This window comes from Leptonychotes weddellii, chromosome 6 (assembly GCF_054177405.1).
Source record: "Leptonychotes weddellii isolate Sample4059 chromosome 6, ASM5417740v2, whole genome shotgun sequence".
In the NCBI taxonomy this organism is placed as follows: domain Eukaryota; kingdom Metazoa; phylum Chordata; class Mammalia; order Carnivora; family Phocidae; genus Leptonychotes; species Leptonychotes weddellii.
Window position 1 is genome coordinate 25012432 of NC_138374.1, and position 15005 is coordinate 25027436.

The 15005-nt window shown below is 45.7% G+C and overlaps 1 long non-coding RNA gene across 1 annotated transcript in view; it reads right to left on the bottom strand.

Moving 5' to 3' along the window:
* Window positions 1–15005, bottom strand: part of LOC145722152 (uncharacterized) — a 28543-nt gene that overhangs the window by 11167 nt on the left and 2371 nt on the right. The gene's annotated exons all lie outside the window — the stretch shown is intronic.

The following is a 15005-nucleotide window of genomic DNA, read 5'->3' on the forward strand; positions in this document are numbered from 1 at the left end:
GACAGTACCCCAGTAACTGACCTGTGAAGTCTATCCATGTGCTTACTCTGCCTGGAAATCCTTCTGCTGTCCTTTTTCTGACCTTGTCAGGTCCGGTGCTTGTCAGTCCTCAACCTCAGCCAGAGTCCTCTTGGGAGAGAGTTAAGAAAGGGAGCATGTGGATTTCCTGCCAGCCCCCACCTGAACCCAGGTTCACCTCTTTGGCTTGAAGTCATCTGTCAAGAGGCGGCCTCCTCTCCTTTTGGGAAGTTACCTGTATGTCAGTTTCAGTGTGTGTTTAAAGATGTTCCATGGGTGAGGGGAGAAAAGCATTAAAGAGGCTGGTGAATATTCCCTTTTCCTGGAACAACTGATTCCTTAGCATCTCATAATGTAAAATGTTAGATCTCTTCTTTTAATCTCTATTTCGTGTAAGATGACCATGGAGGTGATGTAACTTGCCCAAGGTCACCAGCAGAGTGAAGACTGCACAACACATCTATCTCACTCCAGAGCATGTAGCCACCCAACCCTCTCCAGAAGCCATCAGGGTGGGGTGGTGGGGGTGTGTGTGTTCAAAACCAAGTACATTTCTAACTCAGGAGGGAGACTTGTGGGAAAATACCTTCTCATCCCCTCCAGAGAGAGACTGGGGTCTGTGCAGAGAAATGAACCTCTGCTGGCCTAGATGGCCCAGGGGTGCCAGGGGCCAGTGCCTTGTCTCATCCGTGCTGCTCTAGGGGTGGGCCCAGTGGATGCTTCGAGTGGGTGGGATGAACCGGGAAGGGCACCTGGGTGGCTCAGTCCATTAAGCGTCTGTCTTTGGCTCAGGTCATGATCCCAGGGTCCCGGAATCGAGTCCTGCTTCGGGCTCCTTGCTCTGTGGGGAGGCTGCCTCTCCCTCTGCTGCTCCCCCTGCTTGTGCGCGCTCTCTCTCTGATAAATAAATAAATCTTAAAAAAAAAAAAAAAAAGAACGGGGAAGGGTGAAAAGAACATAAACTGGTGGCTATTTGGGGGAGTCGGAGCTATCGCGAGGTGATGAGAGTCCAGAGGAACCAATCCTGGGCTTTAAGAGGAAACACAAGGAAAGGGCTGTCAGGAGCCACTTGAGCTCTGGCATGCACTACACTTCGCAGGGGGCTGCCAGGGTCCGGGGGTGCTTGGTAACAGCTGGGTAAGGTGGAAAGAACCAGCCTCTGAAGGGAGACCGGCCACACTGCAGGTCGAGGGACAGGAGCCCAACACACTAGAACAGCTGATGCGCTCCGCCTTGTGGCACGTCGGGGAATGGCAGCCCCGAGCTCCGGCCTGGGCATCTGGGGAAATTCCTTCCCGGCCCGGCTGGCACTGCCGGAGCGCCCACGGTGTGTTGGGTCTTGCACGAGCCATTTACATCCACCGGCTCACCTTCACAACAGCAGGCCCCAAACCGCTTTTCTTCATCAGCGCCTGTTCCTCCCTCCATCCCCAGGTTTGAGCCGAAGGCTGGCTTCCTCCCCGAGGGGTCTGCTGTCCCCCGTCCGGGGTCCTGTACCTCTGCTTGGTACTTCTGGAAAGCCTGGCTGGCTCTCTGACGCTTGTTTACTCTTACTAGTTTATCTAATGGTGTACCTTCACCCATGGGCCATAACTTCCTCGGGCAGCTTACTCTCCTTTACGGTTGTGACTGAGAGAAGGAACCAGATGAATATGTGATGAATGAGAGAGTATTCCTGGCATGTATAGCTTGGACGCCAGGGACACCGCCGCCTGCAGTGACGCCGTGCCCGAAGCTGGCACTCACTTTCAGGGAGAGTGTCTCTAAAGGCCATTAACCTTGAAATCTCAAGCACATCCCCTTGCAAAACCCCAGATGACTACATGTTATATTCCTCTGTATTTGCACTGTTCTCTCACTGGTGAGATCCGGGGAGAGAGGAAGCAATCAAGGAATTTTATGACATAATTGTCTGGTGTTGAGACAGGGTCCTGGAGAAGGTTGGTCCTGGCCGTGGTTGCTGAAATGGGGGAAGAGAATCCATTAGGTAATGACCTGTGGCAGGTGAACCCTAAGAGGACACTTATTTATTTTAAAGATTTATTGATTTATTTTAGGGGGAGGGAGGGGCAGAGGGAGAGGGAATTCCAAGCAGACTCCATGCTGAGCGTGGAGCCCAGCTCGGGACTCGATCTCATGATCCTGAGATCACGACCTGAGCTGAAACAAAGAGGTGGATGCCTAATGGACTGCACCATGCTGGTGCCCCCTAAGAGGACCTTTAAACTGGTCCCGGATCCTGGGGCTCAGATCAGTAGGGTCAAGGATCACATCATCGATCTCTCACTATTGCCTTTTATGAGGTTTCCATACATGACCTTGGCCTCTCCTGGTCAGAGTTTTGTCCTCATTTGTCACCTGTGCGTAGTGGTAGAAATGGTAGCAGTGTCAGCAAAAACTTGGGCTCCCCAAGTGTGCCACAGAAACACCTCTGGCAAGTCTTAGAGCACCGGGCAGACTTCTAACAGTCTACTTTTACAGATGAAGAAACTGTTACTCAAAGACTAATATAACTTGCTCACAATCAGACAGCTGGTAATTGGCAGAACTATGATGGCGATCCAAGTCTGTGGCTCCAAATGTGTGCTCTTAAAATCTGTTTTGAATAAATAATATACTCACACAACACAAAATCCAAACAGTTCCAAACAGTGACGAGTCAGACTATCTTCCATCCTCTAGCTCAGGTATTCTGTTGCTCTCCCCAGAGAGCCAGAGCTATAATTTTCTTGGGTATCTTTCCTGAGCTTTTCTATGCATATTCAGACATATACATTCTCTCCCCACATAGCACATGTGGAGGGTAACCTCGCATGTGCCCTATTCCGCATCCTGTTCCTCACACCTAACACTGTGTCTAGAGTTTGCTCCACATCCGCATATTTAGAGCTGTCTCATTCATTTCATGGCTGTATTCTATTACACTGATAATTTACTGTCCTGGTCCTCTACTGATGGACATTGATTTGTTTCCGATCCTTGAGACTGCAAATAATGCTCCCACGAATATGTTGGTACACATGCCATTTCACACGTGTGCATATATAACACATCAAAGCCTCTTAAGGCTTTGATTGTTTGCTCATTTGTTTGTTTGGTCATTCGTTCATCTAGGCCCTGAGGACACCAAGATGAATAGGACCTGGTTCCCTCCTGGAGGAGTGTGCACCTTGGCAGAGATGGTGAGCGGGGCATGGAAGAAGTACTGGCCGTTCTGCTTCTGGAAACTTGAGGCTGACAACTGGTCTGAGGAGTGACCTTCTGCAAGCTCCTGGAAGGATGCTGGGATTCATGTGGACCACACTCTTCTTCATGCCGCACTGTGCCCTTCCCAAGCCTTCCTGTGTATGGCAGTTTTCTGCCCCATTTGTCAGTCTTCATTTGAGTAGTGTTCAGGGAGGCGGGTTGGAGATGGTAGGAACAGGTGCAGAATGGAGAGCACCCGCTTGTGGATCTCTGTGAAGGCAGTGTGGGAAAACCCAGGATAGACAGCCTCTCCTGGTCTTCTGGTGCTCAGTTGGGTACCCTCAAGACCCCTCCTTTGCCTCAGGTGGTAAAGGCATGGGCGAAGAGTCCTCCCAAATCCTGGCACCCCCTACTACAGAGTAGAGGCTCAATTTTAGAGGCATCCTGTGCCCTGGGCTTTAGGATGTGAAATAGAAGGAGTCAGAGAAAAGGGAATTGGGAAAATAAAAACAAAAATGAAGGAAGGATCAGAGATGGAAAAAAGTAGGTCCACCAAAATGGGGATCACGCCTAGGGGAAAATTACAAAGACTGTACTTTCTTCATTCTCCAGGTTCACAGACCTCTGTCTGTCCCCAGACACCCCTCTCTTTGCAACAAAGACAGTGATGCTCAAACTAGCACCCAGTAAGTGGGGCTCAAATCTAGCCAAGTTGGGCAGGGCTGGCCCTTAAGGAGAGCTATCCCTGCAGCCCCTCCCCATTTGGGAAAGACTGTGAGTTGGACTTATGGCCTGATGTAGCCTTATGGATCGGACCAGCCCCAAGAAAGACAGTGCCTCCAGGCCCCAGTCTGGCCCCTGGTTCTACTCCACATCCGGCCTGTCTGCTAACCACTGACAATGGCCATATCAAATATATCTACCTGTTCCATCAGCTGGGGCAGCTGAGTTCTGGGTCCCTGTCTTCTGAGACCAAAATCTCTCTGAAGCTGGCCTGGATCCTCACTTAGGAGAGGCAGGCAGGGCTGTGGGGATGCTTGCCTTGTATGGCCATGGTCATAGGGAGAGAGAGTGGGGATACAGATGGGAGGAGAAAGGAGTTAGTCCTGGTACTGGGAGCTTTTACAAGTTAGGGGTGTGGTAGGCAGTCTCTGTGATGGTCTCCAGTGATACCTGCTTCCTGTGTAATCTCTTTCCCCTTGTAGAATCACCTCCCCTTGAGTGTGGGCTGTACCTAGAGACTTGCTTCTAATGAATAGAATGTGGCAAACGTGAGAAATGTCACTCTTGAGATTAAGTTATGAAGAGACTGTGTATTCCATCTTGCTTGCTCTCTCAGGCTCTCTTGCTTACTTGCTCTGATGAAGCCAGCTGCCACGTTGTGAGCTGCCCTACGGAGAGACTCACATGGCAAGGAACTGAGGGAAGCTACCAGCAAACAGCCAGCGAGAAACTGAGGTCTTCAGTCCTCAGTCCAATAACCCATAAGGAACTGAATTCTGCCAACAACCATGTAAATGAACTTGGAAGTAGATCCCTCCCCAGTCAAGGCTTCAAATGAGATCACAGCCCCAGATGATACCTTGATTGCAACCTTGTGAGGGGAATGCACACTAGCAGAAGGTTGGATGAACGTTTAATGGGCTAATTCGTAGTATCTACCACACCTTCCACTGAAAGTGGAACTCCATCCTCCCTCCCAGAAATTCCATGGACTCAACCCAGCTAGCCCATACCCACAACCCCCTTCTACCTTAGCCCTGGCCTAATTGTCTCAGGGAAGAAGGACCCTCCCTATCCCACCAATTGTAAAGACATCTTATTTGTTTTAGTGAAATGTGGCCTTGTTCTCTGGGTACAACCAACGTTCAGTAATTCTCACTCTGCCTGTCCCTGAAATGCCAAGGTCAGGCTGGTGGGCTTGGGGTCATTGTTACCCAAGTCCCCAACTATTTCTGCCTTCACACAATAGGCCCTAATTAGGAGAGCCCCAGAACAGAGGAATCTTGGCTTATTGTCACTCAGAGGATTCTCCTCAATGCCGACCAGCCTTGGAGAACCTCAATCCTCGGTCCTCTCCAGGTCTTGTCTCCTAGTATCCTGCTGATGGAACAACGTGGTGGGGGGCAGTGGCCCTGCATTTCTATTATCCTAAGATGTTCTTGATCTCTGTGGATGGGAGAAGGAGCCCAGGAACAACTATTATTAAGCACCACTTCTGACTCAGCCCTGAGACAGGCACTGGGACAGACTTGGTTATAACTCAGAGGCTGGCCTCTGGAGCTTATGGTCTCATGGGAGAAAAAGACAAGTAAATAAGCACTCACAAAACCTCATAATGAGTGTGACGAGAGACAAGTACCAAGGACATTTCGGGAACTGAGAAGAAAGTCTAATTCTTTCCTAAGGGCAGGGAAAGCTTTGCAGAGGGTAAGAGTTTACTGGGTCCTATGAAAGAGAAGACATTCCAGACAGAAGAAATGGCATGCACATGGCCAGGGCCATGTGAGAGAGGGTGGTGCACTCAGGGAACAGCACACTATTTGGAGAGCTGGCACTCCAGTGAGACAGGGACACAGGAACCACTGAAAAACTTTTTATTTTTATTGACATGGAAAGATGTCCAAGATAGGTTATCAATGAATAAAGCAAGTCACATGAGAGTGTGTGTAGTGTTATCCCTTTGTATTCTGTGTTAAGGATATACCTATATAAGCACCTGCTTGCGTGTGAATGTCTGGAAACTTACTGAAAGAAAACACAAGAAATCAACCCTTGAGGAGTTGGACTGGACTGGAAAGGAGAGGAGAGAAGAGAAAGGAGAAGAGGAAGAGGGGCACTCTTCCTTTTTACCCCATCCCACTTTGCACTGTTTGCATTTGCATTATTACACAAAACTGATATGTTAAAATAATTTAATGGGGGAAGTGATGTAGCCATATTTTCTTTACAGAAAGATCACCTTCACAAGATTTGGGGAACAATTTGAATGTGGGATGGATATTAGATGCTATTAAAGAATTATTGTTAATTTGAGCCACATATGAAAAGAATCTTATTTTTCAGAGGTAAATATTATGATATCTGACATAAAAGGATTTCTAAGCCCTAGGGAGATTCAGCAAAAGCTGGACCCCATGAATTTACCTGTGTGAGTTTCTCCAGCAGTGCTCTGTGGCCTGGGGGAAGAGAAAGCATGCGGTGGTGATGTGGCTTTGGGCCTGGGGTTTCTCAGTGACATGGGTTAAATGCAAGGACAGGCTGCAGCTGGAGAGGGGTTCTTGGCCATATGGAGGAGAAGGAGAGCCAGGAAGTCTCCAACCACAGGGAACAGCTGTGTGTATATGCGTGCTTGGCTACTCCGCATCTGGACACACTCCAATCTGGGAGGAACCCCCCTTTGTGGGTGACTTGGAAGAAGGCAGAATCTCATCTGCCACTAGAAAAGCAAAGGGGCCAGAGCTTTCTCTTTCCATCCCACTATCTGCCAGCCTGTGGGCACATGACCCAAGTTAAGCCAACTAATGCTCCTCCCAGGGATGACTCAAAGATGCAGGGACAGGTGAAAAGTTATTCAAAGTGGGAACACTGGGGAAGGAAACACAACACCCGCAGCACTGAGTGCTCAGTGGCAGAGACACCAATGTTCAGTGGGGACTTCCAGCCAGAATATTCTAGTGGTTTGACCTTGGCTGTATTTCTTGCCTTCCTAGTTCTTGAACACTGGTTCTTTGGCATTTATATGGATTCTTTGAGCTACCCAACTCTTTTTTTTTTTTAAGATTTATGTATTTGTCAGAGACAGAGAGAGACATCAAGAGGTACACACAGCAGGGGGAGCACAGGCAGAGGGAGAAGCAGGCTCCCCGCTGAGCAAGGAGCCCAGGCAGGACTCGATCCCAGGACCCTGGGATCATGACCTGAGCTGAAGGCAGATAATCAGCCGACTGAGCCACCCAGGCGTCCCTGAGCTACCCAACTCTTTCCAAAAAACTCTCTTTACTCTTTTATATTTAGGGTAGCCAAAGTTAATTTTTATGCTTGCTGCCAAGAACCCTAACTGGTACATAAATTGGTACCACACAAATGATGGCAGGTGAAAGATCATAAGGAGAGATGGTGAGTTATTTGGCTTAGTTAGGGCTATAGGTCTACTGGAATTCAGGAATGGGAATTCAGTGGCTTATGCCATACAGTACAAACCATCTATTAAATTATTGCTTGTGATCACCTAGAATGAAGTATCCACTGAGGACAGGCTTTAGGAGACCATAGGGAAAGGAGTACCTGCTTCTAAAACCACAGAACAGCTTCTAGAAGTTGGGTAACAAGTTCAAGCCCTATATCCTCAGCTCAAAATATTAACTTAAACCCATGGACTTCCTGTTGTTGCTGGAAAATATACCTTATTTCTTGTATCAACAGGGCTGACATAAATGAAAACCAATTTCAAGAATCTGATCTTAATGGTTCTTGAACTATAATGTTAGACAAATCATAGTCTTATAAAATTAGAACATTTGATTAGGAAAAAAAGGGAACCCCAAGAACCAGAACAGGGCTACATAAGAGACATTTAGAGGAAATCCCCAACTATCACTGAGCATCCGTCACCAGCTGAAGCAGCTCCTCCCCACTGTCTGGCAATGCCCTTCCCTTGACTGATGATGTGACTTCTCCTGGAGTTGCCTTGCAAGAGGACACCATTTATTTTCACGCTCCACCCCTCCTACCCAACATTTTCTTTAGATATGTCAAATCTCAGCATGCCAATTTTGGCGGGTGGTCCTGTTTGAAGGAGCACATTGTTGACAAACCTGGACTCCCAGCTGCCCAAACTAGAACACCAACTTCAGGATCTTTGATAAGTATGCATACATCAATCCATTCAGATTGCTCTAAGGTCACAACGTCACAAGCAGTATAGGCTCATAGGAATCTGAAGACAGATGAAGATAGGAACATTGGAGAAGATTTCTCCTGTGCAACTTGACCACCCACACATTATGTCCCTGAAAAGGGTCCCAGATGTTTCAATTCTCAAAGATCTTGGAAAGTGCTTTGGTGAAGGAAATAACAGAAGCACCAAAAAGCACTTTAGTAAGCCGTTCTCTGCAGGTTAGAGATGCTACCGAGAGATGGTGAGTGGCTCTCTGTTTCAAAGAAATGAATTGTGTGCTTCATTTATTTTTAATTTTTTAGAGGGGGGGAAGGGGAGAAGGAGAGGGAGAGAGAGGATCTCAAGAAGGCTCCATGCCCAGCACAGAGCTCAACAAGGGGCTTGATCTCATTACCCTGAGATCATGACCTGAGTGAAAATCAAGTGTCAGAGGCTTAGCCGACTGAGCCACCCAGACAACCCAAACTCTGGGTGCTTTAGACCAAGCAGCAACACTTAAGTAGCAGAGGCAAATGTCAATAGCACATTTGGCAGCAGAGGTCCCTGACCGTTATAATTATTTTTGCTTCTTCTAACTAAGTGCGTGGAACTAAAATAGCCCATAAGGTGCCACTTGATCAGTATTTTTTTAATGGTAAAAAATGGTGAGTAGAAGTTTGAGTTGAGTTATTGTGGCAAAAACTACAAATTGTTTCCCAATATCTCTTTTCCCCTTCTCTCTCGTAGAAATAGGACCTCTGATTTTTAGCAGAACACACGGCTACCAAGAATAAAGACTACATTTCCCAGCCTCCCTTGCAGCTAGGTATGGCCATGTGACTAAGCTCCAACCAATAGGATGTGAGTGACAGTAATATGTATAATTTCCAGATTGTGTCTTTAAAGGTAGCGGTTATATCCTTCTTTCCTCCTCTTTCTCCATCTTGCTGCTCAGAATATAGAAGTGGTTATGAGACATTTTGGAATGTGGACCAGGGCAATATTCTAGTGATGGTGACAAAACAAACTAAAAAGGAGCCTAGGTCCCTGGATGGCCTTGTGAAGTAGAGACATCCTACCAGCCCCTGGACAGCCTACATTTGGGATGTCATATAAGAGAGAAATAAACTCCCATTTTGTCTAAGTCTCTGTTATTTTAGGTCTCTGTTACTTAAAGAGTGAGTAACTAAGCAATGACGATAGATATAAGTCCCCAATGACAGAGAATGTAGGCATCTCTTTTGATTCCCAGACCTGAGTCATTTCACAGACCCAAAGTCCCTTAAGTAAAAGGGAAATTAAGCATTTGTAATGAGGAATTCTGTAATAACAGCACAATAATGTTCTTTAATAATTATAGCTACCATTAATTATGAACCAAGCACCATTTCAAGCGCTTTACATGTATTAGTTCATTTAATCCTCAAAACTTCCCTATAATTTATATACCAAAAAAAGTTGATGAATACCTTGCAGCAGGTACAAAAATTAACTCAAATGGATTATAGATCTAAATGTAGAATTTAAACTATAAAACATTTAGAAGAAACAGAAGAAAATTTTTATGACTTTGGGTTACCCAAGATTTCTTAGTTATGACTCCAAAAGTATCCATAAAAGAGAAAACTGATAGACTTCATAAAACAATTTAAACTTCTACTCTTCAAGAAACACTGCTCAGAAAATTAAAAGACAAACCAACACACTGGAGGAAAATATTTGCAAAACACATATCTGATCCAGGATTTGTATCCAGAATATATAAAGAGGTCTCAAAACTCAATAAAAAGAAAGTAAGCAATCCAATTTTTTAAATCGGCAAATTATTTGAAGAGACACAGACATATGGAAAGATGATTAACATCATTAATCATTAGGGTAATATAAATTAAACCACAATAAGATACCATTACTTTAAAATGGTTAAGGGGCACCTGGGTGGCTCAGTTGGTTAAGTGTCTGCCTTTGACTCAGGTCATGATCTGGTGGTCCTGGGATCGAGCCCCTCATCAAGCTCCCTGCTCAGCAGGGAGTCTGCTTCTCCCTTTCCCTCTGCCCCTCTCCCCCACTTGTGCTCAATCTCTCTCTCTCAAAAAATGAAATCTTTAAAAATAATTAATTAATTTAAAATGGTTAAAATTTTTAAAACTGAACACACCAAGTGTAGACCAGGATATGGAGTAACTAGAACTCTCATACATGGCTCATGGAATTGCAAAATGGCAGAGGCATTTCGGAAAACAGTGTGGCAGTTTCTTATAAAGCTATACATACATACATACATACATACTTACTATATGACCCAGCAATCCCCCCTTCTGAGTATTTACCCAAGAAAAAGAAAAATTATGTTCATACAAAACCCTAAACATGAATGTTTATATTGACTTTATTCATAATTACCAAAAGCAGGAAATAACCCTAATGTCCTTCAACTGATGAATAGATGCTTAAACTGTGGTATATCCATACAACGCAATACTATGCAGCAACGAAAAGTAATGAATTACTGATACATGCAACAGCATGAATGAACCTTCACTGCATGTTAAACGAAAAAAGCTAGACTCAAAAGGCTACATCCAGTATGATTCCATTTACATGACATTCTGGAAAAAGCAAACAATAGGAACAGAAGGCAGGTCAAATGTTACCAGGAGCTGGGGATGAGGGAGAGACTGCCTATAAAAGGGTATGAGGGAATTGGGGGGGGGGGCAGGGAGGGTGATGAAAATGTTCTATATCTTGGTTGTACAAACTCCTTCTCACCCATCAGCGTGCAGCTATAAGATCACCTCCTACAGGAAGTCTTCCCTGGTTGCCCCTCCCAAGCTAGTTTGGGAACACCTCCTACTGGTTTCACCAACAGTTGCATTCACCATACTATACTGTTATAATCTGTGAGTCTCCACAATGGTTACACGAATGGGTACATTTGTCAAAACTCAGAACTGCCCATAAAAAGGGCAAACTTTATTACATGCAAATTATATCTAAAATCTGACTATAGGGGGGAAAACTACCCAATAAAGTAGGCACTACCACCCCATTTCTACAGTTTAAGAAACTAAGACACAGAGAGATTTCACACCCAGGCCAGCTCCAGATCTGTGCTCTTGACCACAGAACTATATTGAATTCCCCTACTGACCTTCCTTCAAGGAAGCCTCAACTATTCCCAGAGGAATTAAGACCTAGAGAAAGAACCATTTACCCTTTTGAGAGGTTATTAGTCACTGGCTTTCAGCTAACACAAATGCCCCATTAGTCAGAGTGGAGGCTTATGGAGGTCATGAGATAATTTTTTGACTCAACCTGCCTTGCAGTGGGCCCGGTGGGATTGCAAACCCATTCCACTGCTATCTTCCTTTTTATCCTCAGGAACTAGCAAAAACTACACATTGGGAATCCAATAGTTGGGAAGGCAAAACAGAAACCCCTGGAACTCTTCCTACCAAAATAGTAGGTCAAAAGCTACTTTGGGTCACCTGGTTGGCTCAGTCGGTTGAGCACCAGACTCTTGATTTCAGCTCAGGTCATGATCTCAGGGTCATGAGACTGAGCCCCATGCCAGGCTCCATGCTCAGTGGGGAGTTCGCTTGAGATTCTCTCTCTCCTTCTCCCTCTGCCCTTCCCCGTGCTCACTCTCTGTCTCTCAAATAAATAAATAAATCTTTAGGGACGCCTGGGTGCCTCAGTCGGTTGCCTCAGTCAGTTGAGCGTCTGCCTTCAGCTCAGGTCATGATCCCAGGGTCCTGAGACTGAGTCCTGCGTTGGGCTTCCTGCTCTGCGGGGAACCTGCTTCTCGCTCTGCCTGCCACTCCCCCTGCTTGTGCACTCTCTCTGACAAATAAATAAATAAAATCATAAATAAATAAATAAATCTTTTTAAAAAGCTATATCCTGGGGGAATTGCAAAAATTACACCATAAAATACATTAAAAGTGAAGGGTGATGTTTCCTCTCACGTCTCCATTTAATTATCAGAGATGGTAGGACATGGATGAGCCTTGGAGAAAGTTCGTATTTTCTATGGCCCATCAGGGCGCTGTATGGGGCCTATAGCACGTCACAGTGGAGGCAGCTCTCAGGGCCCAATAAAGAACCAAGAGCCTTTTTTTCCCCCTCAAAAGAAAATAGCTACAGGGTGCCTGGCTGGCCCAGTCAGCAGAGCATGTGACTCCTAATCTTCTCAGGGTCATGAGTTCAAGCCCCATGTTGGACATGGAGCCTACGTTAAAAAAATAAAGAAGAACATAGCTACTTACAGAAGAAGGCCTGGGTTTGCTATAAATCACTTGGTGTATATGAGCCACCAAGATGGACTGAGCCAGCTGCTATCTGGTCTACCTAGCCATGTGCTGGCTGTATCCTTTAGAGTCCATCAGGTAGAAATGGAATCTGTGGGATCAGGTCCAAGTAGGTCCTGAAGGCATAAGCAAGCATCCTATGCAGGCCACTCACCAGGGCCTGGACTAGGGTGAGGTAGACGACAGGCCTAAGGTGTAAATTTATTGAGGCCCTCACTCAGGTGCTGACGCAGTATTTGCATGACCCTGACAGTGAGGGCCTCCTTACATTTTTTACCACAGGCAGCCAACTTGCCCGCCCCCCCCACGTACTGTGATGTGCCACCCCTCACTCCACATCTCTGAGCCCATGGGGAATACCCTAACACCAGATGGCAGAGAAAGAAAAATTTCAAGTCTAATTTATAGCACAGTACGCCAACCCTGGCCAGAAACGGCCCATTGCTGTACAGAAGAGAAGAGAAGGCTTCCCCGTGGGCAGAATGCGGAACAGTATCTTTTGCAGCTCACTCAGTCTGTAGGGAGAGGCGGCCCGACATAAGCATTTGTATACAGTGTATGGGCGGTGGCTGAATACAGATGGCAAGGACTTGAAAGGAAGGAAATTAAAGATTCTGGGGCAAGGAAGAGGAAGGAAAAAGCATAAAAAAGAATCTTTGGGGATGGATATAGAGTGTGAAAATATTTGTGTTTTAGGGAATTGGTCACTAAAAACCTCCCACTACAGAAAGCGTTCTTAATCATCAAGTGGAGATAACCACCCCCCACACCCGGATCTCAGTCTCCTATCCCAGGGAACCTCAGGGCCTGCTTTGGAACAGATGGCCCCAAGATGGAGATGAAAGCTCTGTATGAACTCAGCATCTCACCGAAGCTAACCTGGTTACCATCACTACAAGATGCCCAATTTGCCAGCAGCAGCCATCAACCCCAAGTCCCCCATACTGTTCTATAACCCCAGGGAGACCAGGGAGCTATCCAGTGGATATGCCTTCACTGAGCGTCATCTGCCAATACTATCATCCATGGACTTACTCTATGCCTTATAACTATCTGATTTCCCCACAGCATGGCTTCTTAACAAGAATTCATTTTGCAGTTTAAAAAAAAAAAAAGAAGCTAATGTCCATGAGATTCACTGATCTTACTTATGTATCCCATCATCCAGAAGCAGCTGACTTTATAGATCCATGGAATAGTGTAGTAAAGACTATGGCTTGTCCCCTCACACTCTGTCTCCCTTCCTCCTGAGCATATGGTTGTCCACCCAGGGACTACATGTCCCAGCCTCCCTCACGGCTAGTTCTCCATGGAATGTGGGGGGAATTGATAGGTACAGCTTCCAAGTCATCTTCTGAAAGAGCTTGCTTTGGAGTTGCCGCACCCTTTCCTTCCTGCCGGCCAGGACTGACAACTTTGGAAGGCACCTGTTGAGGCTGTCAGAGTTTCCTCATTAGCTTGGGTCTCTAGATGTGTTCACAGAGCAGAGCTATCTTTCTTCCCTAGTTGTAAGACAAAAATAAACTTTTATCTTGTTTGAGCCATTGTGTTTTTGGAGTCTTTTTAGAACAACTTAGAATTTTGTGGTGGTGGGGTGCAGTACTTCAAGGAGGGGGTATATGCTTTGAACCAGAGATTAATATCAGGATGCTATTTCTCCCAGAGCTCCAGAAAGAGGGGTGGCACTTTCTACAAGTACCCATTGACCCTCTCATTTCCTGTGACTCTTGTTTCTGCTGCATTAAGGTTAGAGAGTCTTGGAGGGAAGAAAGTTCCCACCAGGAGAAACAATATTTTTACTGAATTAGAAGCAGAAATTGCTGCCTGGTCACTTCCGGTTGCTCTTGCCAATGGATGGATAGATTAAAAGGGGATAGTGGGATTGGCGAAGGTGATTAATTCTGAATATCAGGGTCAATTAGGATTTTTACTCTACACAGTAGGCAACAAGAAGTACTCATGGAACCAACTTGGGTTGCCTCCCAGTGCTGTTAATGTAAAGTGGTAAAAGTTAATGGAAGACCACCACAGCCTTCATAGGCAGGATCATCAAGGGCTCAGATCCTCAGGAACAAAGGCTTGCTTCTTCCCTGAGTAGAGAACACAAACCCGCTCAGGTGCTGGCTGAAGGCAAAAGAAACATGGCATGGAAAAAGGAGGAGGGATGTCATAAATACAAAATAGAATCTCATACTGCAGAAAGAAAGATAGGGGCTTTCACCTCCTAAACTTTATCATGGTAGATGCTTGTATATTTTAACTTACTTGCATTTTTTCCAGTTTTTATTCCCTTGCTGTTGTGTTATGTATGATGATGATTAACCTTATAATTTGGTCTAGTCCACAGGTTGCAGAATACTGAGACAAGATTCCAACGGAACTAGAAGGGGAATAAAATAAAGATCCTGACCCTAACCTAGAGCTATGAGGTCTGGATTGTCTCCTTGGGGGCAAGTTGAATACAGTCTGTATGAGTGATAGATAGCAGCATATGTTGGATGGGAGCATTTTGTGGGGGAAAGGACTGTAAATTCAGAAAGAAAGGCACATGTGGATGTTGAGCCAAAGGGGTGGACTGTAGTGACATCATTTTCTTTTTTAAAAAAGATTAT